Here is a 25,011-nt window from a genome sequence, read left to right on the forward strand (position 1 = left end):
GGCTGACTAGGACATGGTAACAAGACAGGAACTCAGGATAAATCTCAAATTAGAGTTGTGACATATTAATTAAAAACTACTACTGTGATGGTGTATGCTAGCCTTGATGGTTTTCAAATTCATAGTGCTTAAACAATTCAGTAAGGCAGGTATATTGTGCATTGGCTCTACCCTATATACTATTGTACTTCCTTTTCCTATGGCTTTGCACTTAGATGAATATTCCTCAAGTATGTTTCTGAGTGGGTCTGCTTAAGAGACCAGAGTACAAACTTCCATGGAGAGACAAACCCAAATGAAGTCTATGGCATTTCTCATTACGCCTGTTGCCTGATTTCCATTAGGCCTGTTGCCTCTCTCCCATTAGGCCCACTGCCTGGTTTTCATGAGTTGCACTGCCTAAGATTCATTAGGCCTGTTGCCTGACTTTTATTAGGTACATTACCTGATTCTTATTAGGCCTAATGCCGGATTTCTTTTGGACCTTTGGCACATGGGGCCAGCGCTTATTGTCATGGCTGGTCCATTGGCTGGACTGTCTTTCCCCAAATTAGTGATAACCAGAACTCACAAGTTCCTGATGCCTGATGAGAGGCACAAGAGAGATTTTCACAACAAAAGCATTTTGAAACCTAGGCTTTTTTGTTCCCTCATCCATTAGAATTCATTAGCTTTTTTGGTATGAAGTTGATGTAACATTACCTTTTTCAAATCAGTACATGCCACATAAAACAAACTTGCTGCAGAATGAATAAATTAAAAAAGAATGCCATTAATTTGAATTCATTTGAATTGGAACAAAAATAATTTAAATGATGTTATTAGGTTAATTAAATATTTTATTTTCTATTACATTTATTTATTATGCATTGTGAAATCAGTGACCTTTGTCACAATGTCTTTTTTGTAATTACAAAAGATAATATAGTTTAGTGTCATTAATTTATTTACACGCAAACTGGACTGATACAGTTAAGCCATTTCAGTCCAAACTCAATGTATCTATAAATAGAATATAGTATATTAAACAGATAAACACCTATGCTTTTCTTGAGATGTCATTCTATGTAATTTACATATATGCAGCGAGAAACAAAATAGTTTTTCAATTCACAAGACAACTTTTTAACACTCTTAATGTTTTAAGTACAATTTTGTAGATTTAAACATTAAAAAAACTCTATCTCTTTGAAATATGAAGGAAAACATATATTTTGTGCAATTGGTATGCTCCATATATTAACCAATAAAGTTGATATAATTTTTATCATAGTAGTATACATATCTTTCATTAAAAAATGAATTTAGGCTGTTAACTTCTGTTTACTAATGTCATAACAAGCAGTACTGACACACTTAAAAAAGGCTTTGAATTCAGTCACATTTTCAAATTGTTTAAAGTTATTGACTACTGAATAATGTTAAATAATAATATTCAAAATTTGAAGGTTGTCCACTGGAAAAATTATTATCATTTATTCTTAAGGGAACATTAACATTTCCTTGACAATTTCTGAGATTCTACTTTTCATGAAATTTCAATGAATAAAATGTTTTTATTTACTTAAAATGTATTGGATGCAATAAATGTAATAAATTATATGTATTTTGTGTTTGTAAGTTAAAAATAATACATTACCATGAATTCTGATTCAGGATCAACAACTAGCTCAGAATTCCTTTTTAATGCACATGTGAATTATCTTCTATTTTAGTCCAGGCAACATGGTGAGATACCATCTTCTAATTTCCAAACGTTATTGTCAAATATTTTAGGCAGTGTGCTGACAGAACAGAGGGGGTGTATTAAATATTGTATATTAAATAGTGGATGTTCGCCTGATCAGATCTGGGGGCACAATCTATGTTCAAAAACCCATGTCTTATACACTCACTACTAAATCTGTCCTAGACCGTGAGAGCTTTGATCTTGAGTTTGTCACTTTATTAATCACTTACGTGTGGGAAGCTGACAGCCAAAAACAGTCTCTCTTGACAGTAGTGTTTAGATAAACTGTTCATTAAACATTTGGCCTAGGAATTATGACAGACATATAGGTTTGAAAGACATATTTTGACGAAATGCTTTATTGGGGAGATTCATGCATCACCCATGTCCACATGCATTGATTTATTTCTTGTCAAAACATTAGCTTGCCAACATATAGTCACAGGCTTCTCTGGATTAAGTCGTATTTAAGTACTCTTGAAAATAAGCACTCTCCTTAAAATTCTTCTGGGAAGGAAATGCTAAAAATGGGGTAATCATCTACCGATGTTAACTTTGACACCCACATTGAACTACATATTGTACACTTCATGGTCTTGTTGATTTAAAGAGGACAATCTGGAATAATTAGACCCCTTTATTTATTTATAAAGAGCTTAAAGAGACCAAACCGCATTCCTTAAAAACGCCTTCACCCTAGACAGACAAGTGCAATTAGTTTTATTTGCTTTTGGAAAATATGTCTCCTCAAGAACGTGTTGGTGTTCCTGTTTCATTTTTTCTATGTCTATAGTACTGCAGCAGATCAAATTCTATTTTTGTGAAATTTAGCCCTTAACTCCAAAATAATTGAGATACGAAAATAATTCTGAAAATCAATAGTAAGAGGAAAATTTTTTCTCACTCTACAGTTTAATTCTAATAGTAAAGTGCTTGTTAACATCAAGCCCCCCACCCATCATTTCTTAGGGAGACTTCCCTTTTATTTAATTTATTCATTAGTTTTAAAATATTGGTCACAGCACCACGTTCAGGAAAGTTGGCATCTGGGCCAGGAAATCCTTTGTGTCAGTCAGCCATCAAAATCAAAGGTCAAATCAATTGTTTGAAATGCCAACTAGCAGAGATTAGACAATGTGGTTACAAGGTGGCCCCATCATCTCCACGTGCACCTTGTTAGGTCTAATTCCATTGAAAGGCATGTTATTCATGGTTAATCTAAAGCAGCTGAGAGCATGGATCATCCTACAAAGGCTTTTCACCTGTTTCTAACTCTTAGGGAATTATTTCAGGATGTAGACATAAAGATATACAACTTTTAAAAAAATAACAAGGGGAGAAAAAGAAAAGAAAATTCAAGACTGATATATCTGCTTAGACTTCCAGAAGTGGGAGATAGACTGCAGTTTTAACAAAAGCATTCCTCTTTCACTCTGCTCAACACATGGAAGTGGAAATTCAACCTCAAACTAAGCTCATGGCCAGATGGCTTTGAAAAATCGGGTTGTTACATATTTTTTGTTGCTGGGATATTTTGAAGCATTGATTGAAGAAAGTAATTCTATTATGATTGTTTATGTGTCAAGTGTATTGAATAAAATGCATGGAATAAATTATTCCATCTCCTCACCTCCTTTTCCAAAGTCTGAATTTCCATAGAACATATCCCAGGTTGTCTTTTTTTTCTTTTTTTTTTCACATTTCCAAGTCTGCCTGTCTGCCCCTTCCTACTATGTATTGGTGACTCCACCTCTCATCAAATCATGTGTGGAGTCCTTTCCTCCTTCTGTGTCTTGGTCACTGTTACCTCAAACTTTGCCCCAGCCAGCATTTCCTATTTACATTATTCATCTTGACTTGTACCCTTCACCACATTACTGACATCTCTGTCCACTGCCAGTTTGTAATGGAAAATACATGCAAACCCTTTCTGTCAGAGGTTTCAAAAAGCCAAAGGAATGTTCTGGCAAAAAAAAAAGAAGGCAAATAGGGCTTCCTTTGTGGCGCAGTGGTTGAGAGTATGCCTGCCGATGCAGGGGACACGGGTTCGTATCCCGGTCTGGGAGGATCCCACATGCCGCGGAGCGTCTGGGCCCCTGAGCCATGGCCGCTGAGCCTGCGCGTCCGGAGCCTGTGCTCCGCCATGGGAGAGGCCCCAACAGTGAGAGGCCCGCGTACCGTAAAACAAACAAACAAAAAAAAAAAACGAAGGCAAATAAAATCACAACTCGTCTTTCTTGTTAGTTATTTCATGCAATTTTTTTTTCTCCTCTAAGATTTAAATAAGCTTATCACCAATATATTCCAGTTACTGAAAATCTTTATTCCTTCCATGAATATTTCTTTTCCATTTTGTAACATTTCTTGCTATCTTCTGGGAGAGGAAGCTCTTTCTTGGTTTAATCAGATAGTAAGTTAAAAATCCCTTTCTAACAGCTCATGCTCTCATGAGTATCTGTTTTCTCTTCTCAACCTCCATTGCTTATAGTTTCTCAAGAGTATATTATTTGTGATTTTACATCAGTTTGTGAATAGTGGTCAGTGTCTGATCCACACTGACTCTTTCTAACTTTCTAAATAATTTTCAGATTCCCTTTTCAATTTTGACCAGAGCTGTTTGGAAATGTTGACAGATGTTTTGGTATAAGCACAATAGTCATTCAATAACAGCCCCAAATTCAGCAAATATTTGCTATCCACTGTGCCAGGCTTTATGATCGATGCTGAGTGAATGATAAATAACATAGAAGATGGTATCTTTGCAGTGAAGGACCTCATAATTTTCAAGTAAAAACAAGACAACCCAGTAGGAACCCTTGAAAATCATAAGTGTATTATACAGATATTCATGTTCAAAATAATATTTATAGATACCCATCAGTTATTTAATAGTCCATAAAGTGAAATTACACCTAGTTGAAGACTCTCTTTGGAAAAAATGTATTTTCTACAGTCTTATTTTACATGGATGAGTCAGTGTTACATCCATGGGGTGTTCCTGCATATCACCCTCCCACCAGAATCTCCTTCAGGATGTCATAAGTAAGCAAGCGATCTGAAAAATTCTCTTGATTCCCTCAACTCCAGAAAACTAGATAACCTCAGGTATCATGAGTTAGACAGTTTGACCAGTTAAAACTCAGTGTATGTAAAAAACACAAGTATGGTTTTGAGCACTTAGAATGTACCAAATGTTTTATAGTTTGGGGAAACATTAATATTAATATAAAATCTTCATGTACTTTGATCCATAGTGCATACTTTGATTGTCCCACATTTCTTGATTCCATGGACAAGTCATGCCTTTTTGCTGCCATTTTAACTGCTTCAATTTCACCCCCTTTAGAATGAGGCACGGTAGTGTCCATACTGTAATCAACATGTGGCTTAAACATCGTTCTGTAAAGACTTGATTCATGGTGTTCAAGGCATTCAGTGAAAGCTCTTCACAGTAGTTGGCTTCAGTTACAAGTTTAATATTGTCTTTTGAGTATATTTTTTTGTTGTTTTTTATTAAAAGAAAAAAATGAAAGAAAAATATGTCATTGCGACTGATTGTAACGGCCAGCTGTTATGATCTCAATGGAAGTATTAGAGTCCCTGCTTAAGGTGCACTGAAGAGTGCCAAGCCTCATAGCAACTCAGCTCATCCTAAAAAGCACCGTGGCCTGGAGTGAAAGCTGCAATTTAAAAATCTCCCAGAGACCCATTATTTGCAAATCATTGACATAACAAACTGGAACAACCCTGGTCCTCCATGTCAATGAATGCTTAGGGAGCTTTTCAATCCACAGAACCTTGTATGCTCAATAACTTTCCATACTAAAAATCTTTATGAAATTTCTGAAGAAAATGAGTAACTGTGCATGAGCCAGAATCCCCTTTAAATGTTAAAAGAGAAAATTACAATCGACTATTCTGGTCAGTGGTATCATATATGGCAGGGAATACACATAAGTCAAAAGTTAGTTTTCATGTTACCATATTGCATAAAATAAAGCCAACTGGTTATTCAATTTTCTAGCAATAAAAAGATCTGAAACATCTCTGTTGACACTCCCTCCCCTTGTCTTCCTGCTAAGATCTTAAAAATAAACTAATGGCTTTCCATCTAAACTTGAGGAGAGGAAAATATCACTCTAGAGTGTCAACCTTTCTGCCAAGTTTAACCACAAAGAGAATTTTCACAGCCTAGGCGCTGACTTTTAAAATAAAAGATTTATAGTATAAACATAGTAATAGGTTGAACTGTTAGTAGCCACGGCAGGAATATTATTCTTCAAAGAAGGACACATATGGGTTTGAGCCCTTAATATTTTAATACATGGTACTGGCTAGCTATCTACTGAAAGGTAATTTGGTTGAATATTATTTTATTACTAGAGCTGATGTTACTTCTCTGTGTGGTGTCATTGGGAGTCCTCTCTGAATTTGCAAATAGGAGGTATATATATCCTTTTGGATGACAGGACTGTTGAAGGTATCACCAGAAAATAGAAACTTAGGGCCACATAGGGGAAAATAAGTAGTCTGTTAGATTGCTAGGGACTGGGGAAAATGGAATAGAGAAACCCCAAGAAATGTAACCAAAATGACTGAAGAAAAAGTCAGGTTTCAAAAGGAAATGCCATGGGATATTATAAGAAAGAGGTGTTGACTTGAATTCCAAAAATATCTCTTCTTGTACCAACAATGGGCCCATATTCTTATCCACAAATGGTAATGGATTTTTCTCTCCCAAAATTTCTGCTAAGTTTGAGTTATTATCTCAGTGTTAACAATTAAGAACTGAAACTCTGAAACTCTGAAATAAATGATTTGCTCACAGTTATATCTATCACCAAGTGGCCAAGTTTTGATTTCATATCAAGCCTCTTGGCTTTAGTCCTTTTTGGTTTTGTTTTGTTTTGTTTTTGTTTTTGTGGTACACGGGCCTGACTGTTGTGGCATCTCCCATTGAGGAGCACAGGCTCTGGACGTGCAGGCTCAGTGGCCATGGCTCACGGGCCCAGCCGCTCCGCGGCATGTGGGACCTTCCCGGACCGGGGCACAAACCCGTGTCCCCTGCATCGGCAGGCGGACTCTCAACCACTGCACCACCAGGGAAGCCCTAGTCCTTTTTTTAATAAACCATTTCAATGTATATAAAACATTAATTCCTGTGTTAGTACAATAATTACAGGATTAAATTATTATTTTATTATTATTTCTGCTGTTGTTTTATTTTTGTCTTGTTAGCACGTATGGATTGTTTAAAGATTTTCATACCTCCTATCTCCTTTTAGCACCTAAACAGAAGATAAGTTAGATAAGTTAGAAATTTCTGTCTCCATTTATAGAGCAATCCTAGTGACAGGTGGGATAAGTCATTCATCAAGTACTGTATATAGATTTTGGTTTCCTAGCTCTGAGCTCTTTTCATTGGGATAGTAAAAGACAAGAATATAGATTACACATCCATAGCTATAGATAACAGAGATGATATAGTGGTTCTCATTGGAAGTTAGTTTTCCTCCCAGGGGATACTTGGTAATGTCTAGAGAAATTGTTGTCTCCTCTTGGAGTAAAGAGGATGCCAGTGATATCTAGAAGGTAAAGACCATGGATGACACTAAACCTCCTACAATGCACAGTACAGTACAGCCCTTTATTAACAACTCTATGGCTCCAAATCTCAATTGTGTCAAGGTTGAGAAATCTTGCTATAAAAGGTATAAAAGGGAATTCCCTGGTGGTCCAATGGTTAGGACTCTGCACTTCCACCGCAGGGGGCACGGGTTTGATCCCTGGTCGGGGAACTAAGATCTCACAAACCGCGTGGTGTGGCAAAAACAACAAAACAAAAACAAACAAACAAAAACTCTTAAAAGGTATAAAAGCTATGCATACAGCTAATATTGCTATAGATGTAGATATAGTTGTAGACAGGCATGGACTTAGACATAGATGATATATAGAACTACATCTTAGGTATTTGTTCTGGTTCCTCTGAAAGATGTAATCAACCTTACTATAAATTTATATACTTTACTGGTTTATATATTTTACTAGAACTAGCATTTCTCCTTATTCTTTCTTTCTTCTTTTTTCTCCAGCTTTATTGAGATATGATTGATGTATAACATTGTGTGGGTTTAAGGTGTGCAATGTGATGATTTTATATATATATATATATATATATATATATATATATCTCAAAATGATTACCACAATAAGGTTAGTTAACACCTCCATTTCCTCCTTTAACATTTTTTTTTTTTGTGGTGAGAAATTTCTACTCTTTTAGCAACTTTCAAGTGTACAATATTAACTACAGTCATCATGCTGTACATTAGATTCCCAGAATTTACTCTTTTAACTAGAAGTTTGTATCTTTTGACTACCTTCACCCATTTCCCCCATACCCTCACCCCTAGCAACCACCAATTTACTCTCTATTTCTATGATTTTGGATTTTTTAGATTCCAAATATAAATGAGATCATACACTATTTGTCTTACTCTGTCTGACTTATTTCACTTAGCCTAATGCTCTCTAGGTTCATTCATATTGTCACAAATTGCAGGATTTCCTTTCTTCATAGGTGAATAAGATTCCATTATATATGTGTATATGTTATGTATATGTCTGTGTGTGTGTGTGTGTGTGTGTGTGTGTGTATTAGGTCAAGGTTCCTAATTTGTTTTTTAAAATTTCTCATATTTACTTGAGCTACTGTTTCTAATATTGTATGTTAAAATCACAAACAAGATTGTGAATTTGCTATTCTTTTTATATTTTTTCTTTTTTTCTTAGTAGAAATCAGAAAATATAATTAGAATATACTATAACTTTTGTATATTTCTGGTATTCCATTCCTTTTTTTTGCTTTTTCATTTTATTGCTTTAAATAATATTTTGCCTGTGAGTAACATTATTAGGGCAGCTTTCTTTTTCTCAGTGTTTACCAGGTATTTGTATTTTCATTTCTTAATTTTCACTCTTTCAGGGGAAGAGGGTTCTTTTTTTTTTTTTTTTATGTGGGATCTTCCCAGACGGGGGCACAAACCCGCGTCCCCCACAATGGCAGGCGGACTCTCAACCACTGCACCACCAGGGAAGCCTGGAAGAGGGTTCTTTTAGTGGAAATCAAGTACATAGCATAGAGCTTGATCCTGTTTTTTTTTTTAACCAATCAGATAATTTTGGTCTTTTAATAAATAAGTTTAATAGTTTACCTTATTTTTAGTTGAACACAGGGATTTTCTGTAATTACTATTTTGTGCTTTCAGTCTATATCCTTTTTATTTCCTCCTCACTCTCCTCTTCTTTTTCCTCCTCTTATTCTTTCCTGTCTTCTCGTGGAGTTGATAAGGTTATCTTTAATACTCCCCCTTTGTTTCCTTCAACTGTTTGGAACATTGTATTTCTGGTGTTTTAGTGAATAACTTACATTTTTGAAATACTAAACACTTCTTAACAGCATCTAAAATTGAAAATACCACACATGCAGTCACTGGGCCAGCAGGTGGCTTCCTCAAGCTTCCCAAGTCCCCTAGAGTCCATACAGCTGTAGTGCTGGGCCACATTCTAGTTCATAGCTCCAAGCCTCAAGTTCTGGTCCCAGTCAAAATGGTGCTCCATTCGTTCTCAGTAGTCAACACATGCTGAATTCCCAGTACCATCGTATTATTCTAGGCTTAAAACTAAGGAGATATGTGGCTTTAGCCTTGCTTTCTGTTTCATTTCTAGTCAGGATTGAGGAGGATGCATTATAGGATGAATTCTTTGTGCCATCTTCCCTAAAGTTCCCAACTTTTTTTTTTTTTCAATTTGACTTAGGTAAATAAGGTTGATGTTGATCTTTTAGCAAAACTAATTTACATTTAGTTTAATATAAAGAATGACGAGAGGCCAAGGCTGAGGTTGAGGCACATAACAATTGTTCATGAATCACTTGGATTCTTAATAGTAGCCAAGGAAAGGATAGGGATGCTCAAGGAGCTATTACACAGTTGTAGAGTGATAAGCAATTGTCCCTGGGAATGGGAAAGAAGAAGAAGAAATAATGTAGCATGCAGTCACCTTCTACTGAATGAAGAAATAAATCAATAGACTATTTGGAACCAAGGAGAGAATGTAGCAGTGGACAGCAACAAATACTTTTCTTTCCTTTTAAAGTAATTTTACATGTCAAATTATTACTATAGTATTCCCACTTTGAGAAAGTAGCTTTGTTTTTGAACCAGAAGGGTCTGTGAATCATTTTGATATGTTCCATTTTATTTGTTATATGTGACGGTTCAATTTATGTAACTCTTTGTAAAATAAACGTATGAACTGCATTGGGTTTACAATAAAACATGTAAATATGAGGCCCCTTATTTAAGGGGATAGTATTTTCTTTCAAATTTTCAGAAAGAAAGTGAGGTGAGAATTAGGAGGGAGAAGTCGTGAGAACATTTTCTGTGTGAAGAGTCTGGATCTTATCAATTTCACAGCCCAGGAAAGTTCCTCACATTTGGGAGTTATACTTTATTATTGAGTTGAAACAAACAGTGAGAAGTTAGATCACATTACAGAATATAAGATATTTTAAAATATTTTCCCATGCTTAATACCACATTTTCCTCCCTAAAATTATAAAATGAATTTCATGCTCACAAAAATGGCAAACTGATTGCCCATGAGAAATCTGCTTTCTATTTGTTTAACGGGTCTAATATAACCAGCTATATCTCTGCTTCCTTACACAGAAACATCTTCCTGTGTTGGATTCGAGCAAATTCAGAGGGTGAGCTTAAACAAAACATATGATTAATTATCAGAGACTGCTACCCATTCACGCGAGGATGTGTTCAACATGATAATGGTACAGCTGGTATAGCAGGGGTCAGTGACTTTTTTTTGCAAAGGGCCAGATAGTAAATAATTTTTGTTTTGTGGGCCACACGGTCTCTGTCGCATCTACTCAACTCTGCCTTTGTAACATGAAAGCAGCCAGAGACGATAAACATAAATAAATAGGCAGGGCTGTGTTCTGACAAAACTTTATTTACAAAAGCAGATGGCAGGCTGGATTTGTAGCAAAGGGCATACTTTGCTGACCCTTGTGTTATAGCTCCAATGGACCACAAAATAAGGCATTATGTGTCTTCAGGCAAATAAGTTTATCATTACATCATTCCACTTGTTATGTGACTGGTAAAATACAGATATGAGAACCCAGTTATCCTGCCTTCTAATACAAATACTAGGACATTACCAAGTCATGATATCCAATTGCTACCAATTTAAGAAATATCCAGAAGGTAATATTTTTTAAACCATTCATACTATGTCCCCTGTGCCCTTTAAAATATTATCTTCACCACTTTCTATTTAAAATTTCCCCTTTATCCAGATTTATAGAGCTGAAATAATGTGGAAAACTGGCAATATTATGGTACATTTTACTGATGGGGGAAACCAATACAGATAATTTAGGTCCATAAGTGACTAAAATTGTCCTTAAATTTCATAGTTTGCCTATCTACACACCCCAAATGCACAGAATAATTGCCAACTTTATTCTGTGCTTACTACATCAAGTATTTTATACGTTTCAAAGCAAGGTAGAGAATCTACAGTTATTAAAAAAAATTAAGTCTACCAAACGACAGTATAGTGTTAGATTAAAGAATTACACAGATTCATCTCTCAACAATAAAGACATCACTACAAATTGTTGTGTGCAAATGTTTGACCCGAGTGCATAAGAAAATGTTAAAAATGCCAGCTTCACTATATAGCATCAAAATCCTGGGAAAGTTGAATATATGCAGCAAAAAAACCAGCATCTTATTACCAGGTGATACATCCCATAATGCTCACACTCTTCTATAATTCTCCCCTAAGTCCCAAACTCCAAAGAAATAATATACTTTTAAGAGTCTGAAATATGATAGAATATATAAAATGTGATTATAAATTATATATATTAAGTTGCAAAATATTTTTCCGTGATATTTGCTATTATGCAATTTTTGAAAAGAAGAAAGATCTATGGTCTGACATTGATTTCTCCTTAGGCTAATCCAATCAACATGCTCCCACTTGTGGGAGTTGGAAAAAGCAGGGCATAGAAAGTGAAAGGTCCTCTTAATATACCACCAACACTCCTCACAAATGGGTTCTGCTATACAAAGGGGACTGTCCTCTTTTTTTTTTTTTTCCGGTACGCGGACCTCTCACTGTTGTGGCCTCTCCCGTTGCAGAGCAAAGGTTCCGGACACGCAGGCTCAGCGGCCATGGCTCACGGGCCCAGCCGCTCCGCGGCATGTGGGATCCGCCCCCGGACCGGGACACAAACCCGTGTCCCCTGCATCGGCAGGCGGACTCTCAACCACTGCGCCACCAGGGAAGCCCGGGACTGTACTCTTTTAAGAAAAACTGAAATGACCAAGAATGGTAAAAATTTGGGCGAAAAAAATCAGAAACTTTGTTTTGACAGAAGCAACAGTAAAAATTTGGCTTTAATAAAATGTATTTAGAAAATGTAAAAATGGCTCCTCTTTAAATTTGACTTGGTAACTGAAAATTCCACCCAATATAATCATTGGGTTTCTACCTCACTAAATCTTCACAGATTTTGTCCTGTTGTGATAATCCCACTATAAATATATATATATATATATATATATACACACACACACACATATATATATATATGCTAGTATCCAGATAATTTAAGTCCAAAACATATTTTTATTAAAGTTGTACAAACAAAACCATTTAAAAATTACCTGAGTTCCTGAGTTCCCTAGATGATTGCCACAATACCTTTAAGAGATGCCATCATCTCATAAGAACACGAGCTATTCATTTCTTTAGATATCCACATATATCATATAAAGGATATGAAGTAAAGTGTACACTGGCAAAAGTCACTGTTTTCAGGTTATACTTATAGATATATACATACATGCAAACAGACATAATTGGGAACATAGTCTAAACAATGTCTTATAATCACTGTAGATTAAATGAGTACATTTTTACTCCCTGAATAATGCAATCACCACTAATAAGGTAATTAATGTCAACAGTAGAGGTGTAGTCATGGCTCCTGAAGATTAGATTCACCTCAATGCCTCTGAGAGAGAGGTACTGGCTACCACATTGGTTAACAGGTTTTAGTTCCCTGGAGTCTCTGTGTCTGCTCATAATTCAGAGTTTTTGCCAAATTTTCTTTTCCCTGGAGCCCTCTTCCCTCTCCTTTTCCTCTGGATACCTGCATTTTGTTGTCTTCCTTTTGGTCTTTTTTGAAAGTGCTCCCTCTTCAAGTCTGCCCTAAATTCAAATCCAAAGTGCTTGCTCATTTGGTCCTACGGCAAGCTGTATTTCCTCTAAAATGCTATAATGTAGTTAAACTGACTACTCATATTCATGAAAACTCCCTAAGGGCAGGAACTCTGTCATACACATAGTGCAGTCTTGATAATATTGTTGGATAAATTAATGATTGCATTTAGCTAAGTTTTATTATTTTCACTCCTGCCACCATATCAGAAAATAGCAGGATTTGTTTTAACAGAATGCTCTGATGTTGCTTTTATAGCCTTCTTTATCTATCTCTTAACATATCAATTCCAAAGATGTTTAACTTCTCCTTCTTGTTTAGCCTTAAGTGCATCTCCTTCCTCAACTTCCAGAATAACAAAACAATAGTTAATTGTACTAAGGTATGTACTCTTTTACTTTTGCTAAACATAGAGACAAAGACAAAAAATTAAAGGATAAATCCAAATCTCCAACCTGAGCCCAATATGTTGAATTTTGTGAATAAGCGTCTTTCCTGATTCTCAGCATCCTGGAAGCTCAAGTGATGAGTGATAGCAGTAGGACAAGACATGCAGAAGGAAATGAAGCAGAAGGAAATATAGAAAAGACGTCACCCTCTTTATTGTAAAGAACGAAGTAAGTTTCTCAAGAAACTTCCTTGGTATTTAATCCTACGAGAGATTTCTTGCACAGAACAATTTATAGAGGGCACTGTGCAATGTGGTGAGCAGTATCACCCACATTGTTATGGAGAAAGAGCAGAAATTAAATGTATATAGCCAGTACTTGTAGCTGTATTTGATAAAAGTGAAAGGTGTAACAATGAAGTGAAATTCAGGGAAGGTGACTGGGTAGGGGTGTCTAATCTGATCAAAGGAGAACATTTGATTTTCCATAGAAGAGTGTAAGGCCAACTGGCCCGAGGCAGGGGAACGCAATCAGATTCACAGGTTGCATCAGACCGAAACTCTCCGGACCACCCAGCTCCAGAAACTGACCTGTAGACTTTCCGGACCACCCAGTTCCAGGAACTGACCTGGGGGCTTTCCACCCAGCCCAGCCTTCCCACCTTTCGAGGGGCGGGACTAACGGTCCCAAGACTGATGCAACCGGTACCGGATATTGCCACGATACAGAAGAGACCACCAAATAAGGAATACCCTGCGCCCTCCCAGACTCACCACACCCCTTTCCCTTCTTCCCCTATAAAATCTTGCCCAACCCTCGCCCAGGTGCGACTTCTCTGGCCCCTTTCTCTCGGACCAGTGAACCTCGCCCGGGAGCGCTCCCTAATAAAGCTCACTTGAAGCTTTCCTCTGTTTCGCGGTGCCGTTTGTTAAGATCCGACCTTACAAAGAGGACCGGTGGCAGGCACCTCAGAGATCTCCCTTGAGCTTGCCGTTAAGGGACTGTTGCTAAGAGCCAAATAACAATTAGTTCAAGGTTTTCCTGTAGGACAAAAGGACTGAAGTCTTTTTGTACTTAACAGAGTTTTAAGGATACATTCTTAAGCTTTGAAAAGCCAGGTGAGTGTTATGACTTTTATTAAGAGAATTAAGGATTCTCCATACTGTTCTCAGCAGAATGGAGAAATTGCCTCCTCTTCAAAGATGCACCTACAGGAAAGACAAACAAAAAACTAATTTTGTTTTGTTTTACATCTGAAAACCCTTGGAACAAAACTTTTGATGAAATCCTGTATAAAGTCTTCAAATTTTCACAACATCGCAACTCAGAGAGGGATATGGTCTGTGAAAGCATTCCTTCAAATTGATGCCAAACTTCCACGAAGGCTAGAGAAAGATCCAGTCATAATCCTAAGGGACATGTGCAAGGAAGTGGTCTCACAACAGTCAGAAGAAATTAGTGACAAAATTCAGCTTTAATTAAATTGATGCATTATGCAACTCTCTGGCTTATTTGATGCTGACCGCATAACTATTGGAGAATGTCTGGCAGAAACAATAACCTCTGTTTCGCCATGATGCTTTTTCCTAGCCAGCAGGCAGCTCCTAGACCACATAGTTCTTAAGACTACACCCACCTGGTTCACAAAAATGAATTAGTGTTGTCAGCGCCTAGGAACACATTTATCTTCTTATTCACTCTCTTGGGTAAACAGTTACTAACTTTTCAGGCTGAGGCACCCTTAGAGGACAGTACCATCAACTTCTTTGTAGGGAGTCTGCTTTCTTGAGTGGAAGAGTTTGGGTCATTCCACTACAGGGATAAATGACTCCAAACTGGAATGCCACTAATCATGTTCCTGATGCTCAAATAAAATCATTTGCCCTTTAAAACACACAAAGATTTTCTGCCACTTTGTGACCATATGAGCTGCGTTTTAGAAGTAAATCAACATATTGCAGTTTGTGAAGTAATCTTTAGTACTTAATGGATTTTATACAATATAGTTAACACGTCAACAGTGATAGAGAAGTAAATATTAATCTCCCTAGTCCATTATTCTAAACAGTATTGTCACCTTAAAGTAAATGAGTTTTTATACAGCTGCCTTACCCTATGTCAAAAGGAATGGCATAAACAAAATCTGCAATGATGGATTTGGCGATGTGTCAAGTATCTCAAATGCCTTTTTGAACTTTTAAATATTTTTTTTGCCATATCCAAATTATTTTGCATTTGATACAAGTCAAAATACTAATCTAGGCACAGAAAAATGTAAGCAAAGGTAATGTCTTCTGCCCAAGAGAAAGATGGTGATATGCCAAAAAACTCAGTAACTGCCTCTTTTTTATTAGCTTATAGCTAGACTATAATGCGCATTGGTATTTATGCTTCTGTCCTGAACATAGCTGGAAGCATAAGACTGTGATTACAAATCTAAGTAATCTGGAATCTGTAGGAGGCAGCAGGCACAAGCAGGGAGCACGGAGAAATGTGTACCAAGACTTATGAAAACTAGGAGAGGGTAGATAGATAGTAGAATATATTTACTAATTATTAAATCATATTTTTAAATCGACTTTTCAGGATTTCATTGTATTATTATGAATTTAACATATTGTACTAGTTTCCTATTGCTGCTGAAACAGCATAGCACAAATGTACTATCTTATACAACTTAATTCTTTATCTTAAAACAACACAAATTTATTATCTTACAATTTGGGGGGGTCAGAAGTCTGACACTGTTCTCACTGGGCTAAAGAAAATCAAAGTATCAGCAGGGCTACATTCTTTCTGGAGGCTCTAGGGGAGAACCCATTTCCTTGTTTTTTTCCAGCTTCTGGAGGCTGCCTACATTCTTTGTTTCATGGTTAGATTCTTCCATCTTCAAAGCCAGAAACATCTGGTGGAATCCTTTTCATGGTTCAATTTCTCTGCCTCTTTCTCTTCTGCCTTCCTCTCCTACTTACAAGGACACTTGTCATTTTATTTGGCCCACCTGGATAATCCAAGGTCAGATGATTAGTGACTGTAATTCCAACTGCAAACTTAATTCCCCTTTGCCTAACTTAATACATACACGGATTCCACGTATTAAGATGTGGATATCTTTTTAGGGAAGAGGGGGAGTCATTATTCTGTCTACCACAGGTATTATCTATGTTAAACACATATTCCTTTTAAGTCTCTTTATCCCTTAAAACCTTTTATTGATTCATCCCTTTTAACAGAATATCAACCACGTCTTGCATGGTGCACCTGTCCTTACCTACACTCTCAGTCCCATGAACCCCAGGTCCAATTACAGCAAATCACTCACTTTTACAAACAGATGCTGCAATTTCATGGCTTTGTCTTTTGAATTTGTTGCAAAGACTGCCCTTCTCCACCCTCAGAGGAAGCCCAAGTATTATCTCTTCTCACATGTATCTGTGTCCTATTTTATTTCCCAGTGGCTCCACAATGTAGTTTACTTACATTGATATTGTCAAGTGCATGTGAGTATGTGATCACTAAGTGTATGACTAGCTCCTCCCTTGTATGGGGAGATGCAGGAGGACAGAAACTGTCTAGGCTCATCTTCACCTCTCCAGCACATAGCAGGGATCTTAACTTAAATGATGTTCTCAGTAGAAAGAAGTGTTTTATAAAAAGTGACCTAATCTGTGTTTCTTGTGTTTAGACCATGCTCATATTATAGAATAGTATTCATTCTTGGGCCGTCTTTCAAATGCATTTTATACATTTTATCATCATGGGGAGACAAAATACACAGTCAGGGTCACATCATCGCAGCGTTTCTCTTTCTCTACTATAGTAGAGACTCAACAGAGTTCATTGCCAAATGAAAGAATGGACGTGAGTCCCAAAGATAGCCCAGAGATTGCAGAGGGCTAGGGTAACCAAGGCTAGCCAGGAGAGGATACAGAAGAATTCAAAAAAAAAAAAAAAAAGAGTCAAAAGCAGCTCCAAAAATTACACAGGGTTAGAAGAAGGAAGAATACTTATTCATATACCTTGATTCATGGGGAACAAGGGGCAATTCTTAACTAAACCAGGGTGAGGAAAGTGAGATAAAAATTTCATCTGCCTACCAGATGGGCATATTAATATTAACCTCTTATTCAGGAAATTCTATTGCTTTCTTATAAAAGAGATTTTTAGCTGTTTTAAGATCTTGATTCCATATCTTTCGAGGCGTGTTTGAAGGAAAGGGAAGTGAGAGTGGAGGGATAAGACTTTAATGTTTAGTTTAATGTACTGAGAAAATATTTATATTTGTCCCCAAAACATTAAATCAGAACCAGCTACATAATTTACAGGTCCCAGTAAAAAATGAAAGTCTGGAGCACTTGTTCAAAAATTATTAAGGATTTCAAAACTTATTAAACCAAGCATGGGGCCCGTCTAAGTTCAGGGCCTGTGCAACCGCACAGATTATATGGTTGGGAAGATGATCTTGAATCCATATCTGATTTTTAACCATAGCTATTCAGAATAACAAAAGATTTTACTAAAGTTTAGTAATATTGCCTTACCTGTTCCATCATACTTAAGGACTGAAATAGAACAACACATCTATCAAATATTCATAGGTTTTTTGATTGAAACAAACAATGTTTATTTCATCCAGTACCACCAGATAATATAGAATGCACACAGACTTTGGAGCCAAAAAGAATAGGTTCAAATCCCATTTCTTACCACCTAACAGCTATGTGAACTTGAAAACTTGCCTCTTCCTTGTTTCGTAACAGTGTAATAATAATAGTATTTGCCACTTTGGTGTTGGTGAAGGTTAAATGAAGTAATATACATAAAGTATTAGAAGAGTTCCTGGCACACAGTAAAGAGAATTTAAATGTTAGGTATTATTATTGTGCCTAATTATGAAAGGAAGTTCCCAAGCTTTAAGTGACTTGCCCACCATCTCACAACTAGGATATATCAAGAGAATGAATGTCTTGCTAAGTAGAATTCTTTCCATGACACAAATATCATAAAGTGGTCTACTTCATGAAATTACTTTTTTTTTTTAAACAGGAGACTTACAAGAAAAAAAAAAAAAGCCCTCAGTATAAGTCCGTAATTTAAATGGAAACTTAGAGGAATAAAATTCAACTTTATTAATTTCTTCATTCATTCTGTCAATGTGTGTTTATTGAGCATCTCCTTTGTGCAAGCTACTGTGCTAGACTTTAAAACTAAAGGCTATAAATCTTATGTGTAATCAGCATATAATTCAGTAGGTAAAATTCAAGGTTATCTGTAATACCAGGCTATGTGAGCCATCGTATGAGGGGTCTACAGTGTTCAAGGGTAGGAGGGAGGAAAAGAGTCTGACTTCACTGATTAAGAAATTCATCCCACAAGAAATGACTTATAGGCTGGGCCTCCATTAAATGTGGATGGATTTCAATAGCAAATACCAGGATGAGAGAGTATTCCAGAGAAAATAGCATGAACAAAACCAGACAGCTGAAAATATGTTATTTCAAAGTTGAGGTATTTTACCTTTTTATTCTACCTTGTTCTAGACAAGACTTAAAGTATCCCACTAGGATACATAAATTGCAACAAGGCAATGTGATTAATGATTATATTAAAGAATCACTTCAGGTATCTCTTGGTTGAGTTTAGGTTGCTAATATAGTAAGAAGCAAATTTGGAAAAGTGAATTGGGATCACAGTTTAGTGAATAAGAAAATTTTATTTTATTCATAGCAGTCAGGAGCCATAGAAAATGTGTGAGCAAGAGCTGAGAGGATATTAATTGGGCACTTGAAAGAGCACTTGGGCAGCAGACCTGAAGATGGGTTGAAATGAGCGGTAAAAAATATGAAAGTGAAAACTAACCTCAGGAAGGAAATGTAGACAGGGAGTAAAAACATTTTGTGATAAGACTGTGGCAGTAGGAATGGAAAGGAGGAGAAAGATGGGAGAGAAAAGAATAGAAGCATTCAGGGAAAAAAAAAAAAAGGTTTTTAATTAAAACAGGAGCAGAAAGGAAATATCTATGCAGAGTAAGTAGGGTTTATTTCGGTCTTGTTTGCTTGTTTGTTTTCATTTAAGATTGATTTAAATTCTCAGGGTTCTTGCTTCTGGTTGTAACCTCATCCTCTCCAGAACACCTGCCTCCTGCCCTGGGTCTAGCGGGTGAGAGGGAGGCGGGCAGGTGATCAAACTTCCTTTTCATTTAGGCAGGAATGAAGGACTTTGGGGGAAATACAGATGTGTGCATGTAATCAATCTCAGCAGAGCTGTCCCGGAGAGCTTCACAGCCCAGGACTGGACTAGAGAGATGAAAATAATTCAATTTGGCACTCTGTAGCTATAAAGAACCTTTCAACTGAGAATGCCTGAATATATTCAACTTTCAATTAACCGTACTAATCAACCATCCACATTGTATAAAGAGCAAATAACATAAAATAGCAGGAAAATCGTCTTACTTTAAATATGTGATTTTGTAAGGTTTATGATTACCACAAATATTTAAAGATAAGGTAAACCCGAATACACAACAATGCCTCATTCTCCCAACTGAAAGATTTTGGGGGGATGAAGGGAACAATTTGAATATATAAACCTTGAGGCAGGTAGATTAAATAGATGACAACAGTACTTACAATATTTATTAATTTAATTATACATGTTTAAATTTAAATATTTTACAATAAAATGTAAATTTATAAATTATGTCCACACTTGAATTTTACGGAATAATTTTATCAAACCTTTCTCATGATCTCTAACATCGGTGACTTCTCCATACCAGAGTCGCCCTTTGAGCCATCTTCCTCAATTTTCCAGAGCACAGCTTCTGTCAAAGTTGTTTGAATTCATTTTGAATTCATATACGATCCTGTCACTAGAAATTTTATTTGCAGTTACAAGCGTCCATTCCCATACCATTCTACCTTTTTTTTAAAAAAATTATCCTGAAGGCATATTTTTATTATCTCTATGAGGTAAAATTTTACCATTTATCTTTTAAAAATGGTTTTAAGAGGCTTTTTTTACAGTGAGATACAACACTTACAGTTGTGAGGTAATTTGTCCAAAAATGACTAAGTGTATTTATTTGCCTTTTTTTAATGGAATCTATCATATGATATATATATATAAATATCACAAACTAGCAATTAGAAGTTATCTCAAGTTAATGTTCGAAGTAAAATAATTGAAAGATCACTCCATAATATTACAGACTTTGTGAGAATTCAAATATATGACAATTCATCCTTTTTAGGGTATGGATTTTTCAGTGAGGAAAAATAATGGCTTATGTTTGGTGGTAGATAGTAATTGAATATGAACGTGTCTCATGTTTTGCCAATTTACATTTTAAGCTAAAGAATGAAACCAAAACATAACTGCCCTTTTCTTGGTTCCTCTTTGGTAGCTATTCCTCTCATGTAAAACAGAGAAAGAAATCATCCTATCTATTATATGGGGATAACTCACAGTACCAGCTACATAAATTTTGGGGGCCTCGTGCAAAGTGAAAATGCAGGGCTCTGATAAAATACTATTAAGTAGAACTTTAAACAGAGTGCTGGGCCTTTCCCAGCACAGGGCCCTGTTCGACTGCACAAGTCCACACCCACGAAGCCAGCCCTGATATCTAGTGTTGCTTGTCCTGACTGTGTCTTGAGGTAATTATGGAGACTGAATGAAAACAAGGAAGATTCAAGTGCACCGACAACTTTTAAGGGTTGCTTATGTGTAAGGGAGCTTTACATTCCTAAAGAATTGAGAAAACCTACCTGAAATGTCCAGTCTAAGTTTGCTGTATTTCTAGAATATTTCTTCTTTCATTTGGGTTCATAAACTGCAGCTGGAGAAAGGGAGAGAGAGAGCAAGAGAGAGAGAGAGAGGAAATAAAATGGGGAAAAAAATTAAGCATAGAAGGTGGTATCACCATACATTTCAAAGTTTATGAATAACTGAAAGTTTTCTGAGAAGAAAAATAAAGATTTCTTTATTTGCATAGATTACAAGTCTAGGAAGCATTTTTTCTATGGTTGTTAACTAAATCATATCTCCTTGATAGATGGTCAGTTATTTGTCAGTTTATTTCCACAAAATCACATAGGTCTCTTCACAAGAAACTTTTAATTTGATATGAAAAAAGTTGCCATTAGAAGATCTAGTCTTCTACATTATAGATGTAAAGTCATGGCTGTGACTTCAGAAAAAGTCCTTGCTGTGACTTCAGATAAAAGTCCCATCCGGCTGAGGAAGAATCAAATGAACATTTCCTGCTATATGTAAAAGTAACAAGGAGACATGAATTCAGAGATGAAAGATCAAAATGGGAATTGCAAGGGGTGTAGCAATCTTCATTCTTCTGATGGGTTATATTTGGGTTATATTTATTTTCTAGAATTATTTGACTAAATTTTTTTACTAAAATCTTATAACAGTTCACTGTAAAAATAAGATACATTGAAGGGAACATGTTGCCAAAATACAATACTTCCCTTACTGGCATAGTGCATTAGCAGTTAGCTGATCATGAAAAACAGGGTGATCTTCTGGAAAGAAGTGGATTTAGCCATTTGTAACTGAGCAAACCACAGGAGCAAAAAACGTGAGATCTTTTGAAAACAAATTAATTGCAGATTGTGTGGTGCAATACTAATTTAAAGGCAGTTCAGAAATTCGAACAGACAATAATTTGTATTAGCAAAGTGGTAAACTTCCCATAGAGTGAATGCTCTCTAAAAACCTTGAATCTCCCCAATTTGCAGGAGTGGTGCCCAAATATGCAAAATAATCTGGCAGTGCAGAAAACTATGATAGATGAGACAGGCCTCATGAAAGGATAGGCTTCAGAGCCACCCAAGTCCAAACCTGGGCCCATAGACGTGTCACTTTTTCTCTTTGAGCCTTGTTTTCCTCCTCTGAAAAAGAGACAATAATCATATGGGGTCATTTTAAGAGTTAGAGATAACACTGTATATATCATCGATTCCAAATCATGATTGCTTTCACATTTCAACCAATCAGAAATCAGAATGTGTCTTACAATTGATGGTGACTAAGATTCGGTAAATGCAGTATATAAAATTTCTGGCACTTGGAAATACTCACTTAGTTATAAATTACTTTGACTAGCTTTGTGTTAGTCCTTTTCAACCTCTATTTCAGCAACCTCAAGCACTTTCATTGTGTCCCCTACACAATGAAGATTTTCAAATTTGTCAACATCAGACTCAACTCCTAACCTGAATTTGAGCATAGAGTATAAGCTTTCCAGCTAGGTGACTGGGGGAATGTGCTCATAACCCCTGCACATGAGTTATCTAACATGCCAGCTGGTGAGAAACCTTCTCCATAGGGTCTTTGTGATGAGTATATAGGACGAGTTATGCCGTAAATGTACCTACCAGAGTAGCTGAAAATTGGTGGGAAAATAGAGTGAAAAATGTGTGCTATTTGGAAAACAGCACACTTGCCTTCAAAACCAAACAATCCATTCACTAGGTTTATAAATTTGGAATGTTATTAACTTTCTCTTTCTGAACACCTATTTTATTTTCTCATTTGTAGAATGGGGATACTAATAAAATCAACACAAAAAAGATTCATTTATCAAGTGAATTCATTAATATAATAATGATATATACTACAGATTCAAAAATTGTATATGTGATTATGTATGTAAAATATATACTATGTATGATATATATTACATAGTTAATGTCATATATAACATATGATATATAATATGTATAGTATGTGTGTGTGTGTATGTGTGTTATTGGGCACCTATCATACATCAGACTACTCTTCTAGGCTTTGGAGAGTCAGACATAATATATGTCAAGTTCTTGGTTTATAACCTTCCTGTGCCTCCCTCTGCCTCCACTTCCTCATCTATGAAGAGAACAGTATTACCTATACAAAAGGATTATTCTAATGAGCTGATATCTGTAAGTGCTTGGAAGAGTGGCTGGCAGAGAAAAGCATTTAGCTATTTTCTATTATTATCATCTTTCTCATGCTGCATTATGTAGTGGTTAAGGCACATGCTCTAGAATCAGACTGGTGGGGCTAAAATTACAGGTCCACCATCTACTAGTTGTGTGACCTTGGACAATTACTTAACCTCTCTGGGCTCTTCTGTTTTAGTATCTAGAAAATGGAGATAACAATACCTACATTATGATGGTTATGAGGATTAAATATTACAATATTTGTATAGCAATTAGTGTCTGGTACATAAAAGCTCTATATAAGTACTTGCCAAATCAGATTAATAAATAAAATTCTGCTTTGATTTATATAAAGTTCTAGAACAGTTCTATCTATAATGATAGAAATTAGATTAGTGATTTCCTGTGGTGGGTGATGGGAGTGGATTTATTGCAAAAGGACCAGAAGGAAATTTCTGAAATAAAAGCAATGTTCTGTATCTTGGTGGAGATGGTGGTTGTACAGGTATTTGTCAAAATTCATCAAACTGTATACTTAGAAATGGGTGCATTTTATTACATGTATATTATACCTCAAAAAAATTGAAGAAACACATTAATAAAAAATTCTCGTTCCATCGCCCACAGGCCAAAATTGAAATGATCAGAACAAGAAGAATGTGATGTTGTATAAGATCTGTGAGGCAGACATATTTTGGTGAGGTCATCCACTGTGTGTGGTTAGGAGCAACGACTTTGGAATCTGATGCATCGGAGTGTAGACTACGATATTTATTAGGTATGTGATAAAAGAATAAACATTGCTCCTATATAACAGATGAGACGAATGAAAAATGTGCCCTTGGGCTTATCACATCACTCTTCTGAACATTAGTTTCCTCCTTTGTGAGTTATGGGAATTGGGTCATTCCTGAGGCCTTTCACTACTAAAATTCTTTGGGTTTATGGCTTAGAAATACCACGCTTAATTAGTCAGAGATAGAACTGGAAATACTTTATTTTCTTTCCTTCCTTTTTCTTAACTTTTAATCTTCAGGATCAGTACAAATTAGGGGCAATTTAAATGAAGACAAGAATGAGTAATTCTTCTTTAAATCACCACTTGGTAAGTCTATAGAGTTTAAAGCTTTATTTGTAAATTGGTATTTTTTAGTTATTTCTTAAAACTGCTATTGTCTGTGAATATGATGTCTGACTCACTGAGGTTTAATTTGCTTTGGGGGTCTTAAAAAAATAAACTGCACAGCAGTACCCTTAGATTCCTCAAATTCCAATTGATGTAACACTCATTATCAAAAGGTTAATGCCAGAAATAAAGCTAGCCTCACATGCCATTACTACATGTTTGAGTGATGGGAGGTGAGTTAGTGCTTATACTGAAGACAACTTATTTCTGTCTGAAAAATGTCAGGAAAAACACACTGATCAAATATTTTGAAGATATATGATTTTTTTTTTTGACTATCACACATATAGTTTATATTTACACAAAAAAAAACAGTAAGATTTTTAAAAATCTGTGTATGGTGTATGTAAGGAAATAGATTTTTTTAAATACATGTAGTTGCTTCCCTCTACTTTTACACAAAAGCTTTTGTTCATTCTTATGGCAGATGAGCTTTTTAG

This window comes from Stenella coeruleoalba (genome assembly GCF_951394435.1).
Source record: "Stenella coeruleoalba genome assembly, chromosome: 1".
NCBI lineage: Eukaryota > Metazoa > Chordata > Mammalia > Artiodactyla > Delphinidae > Stenella > Stenella coeruleoalba.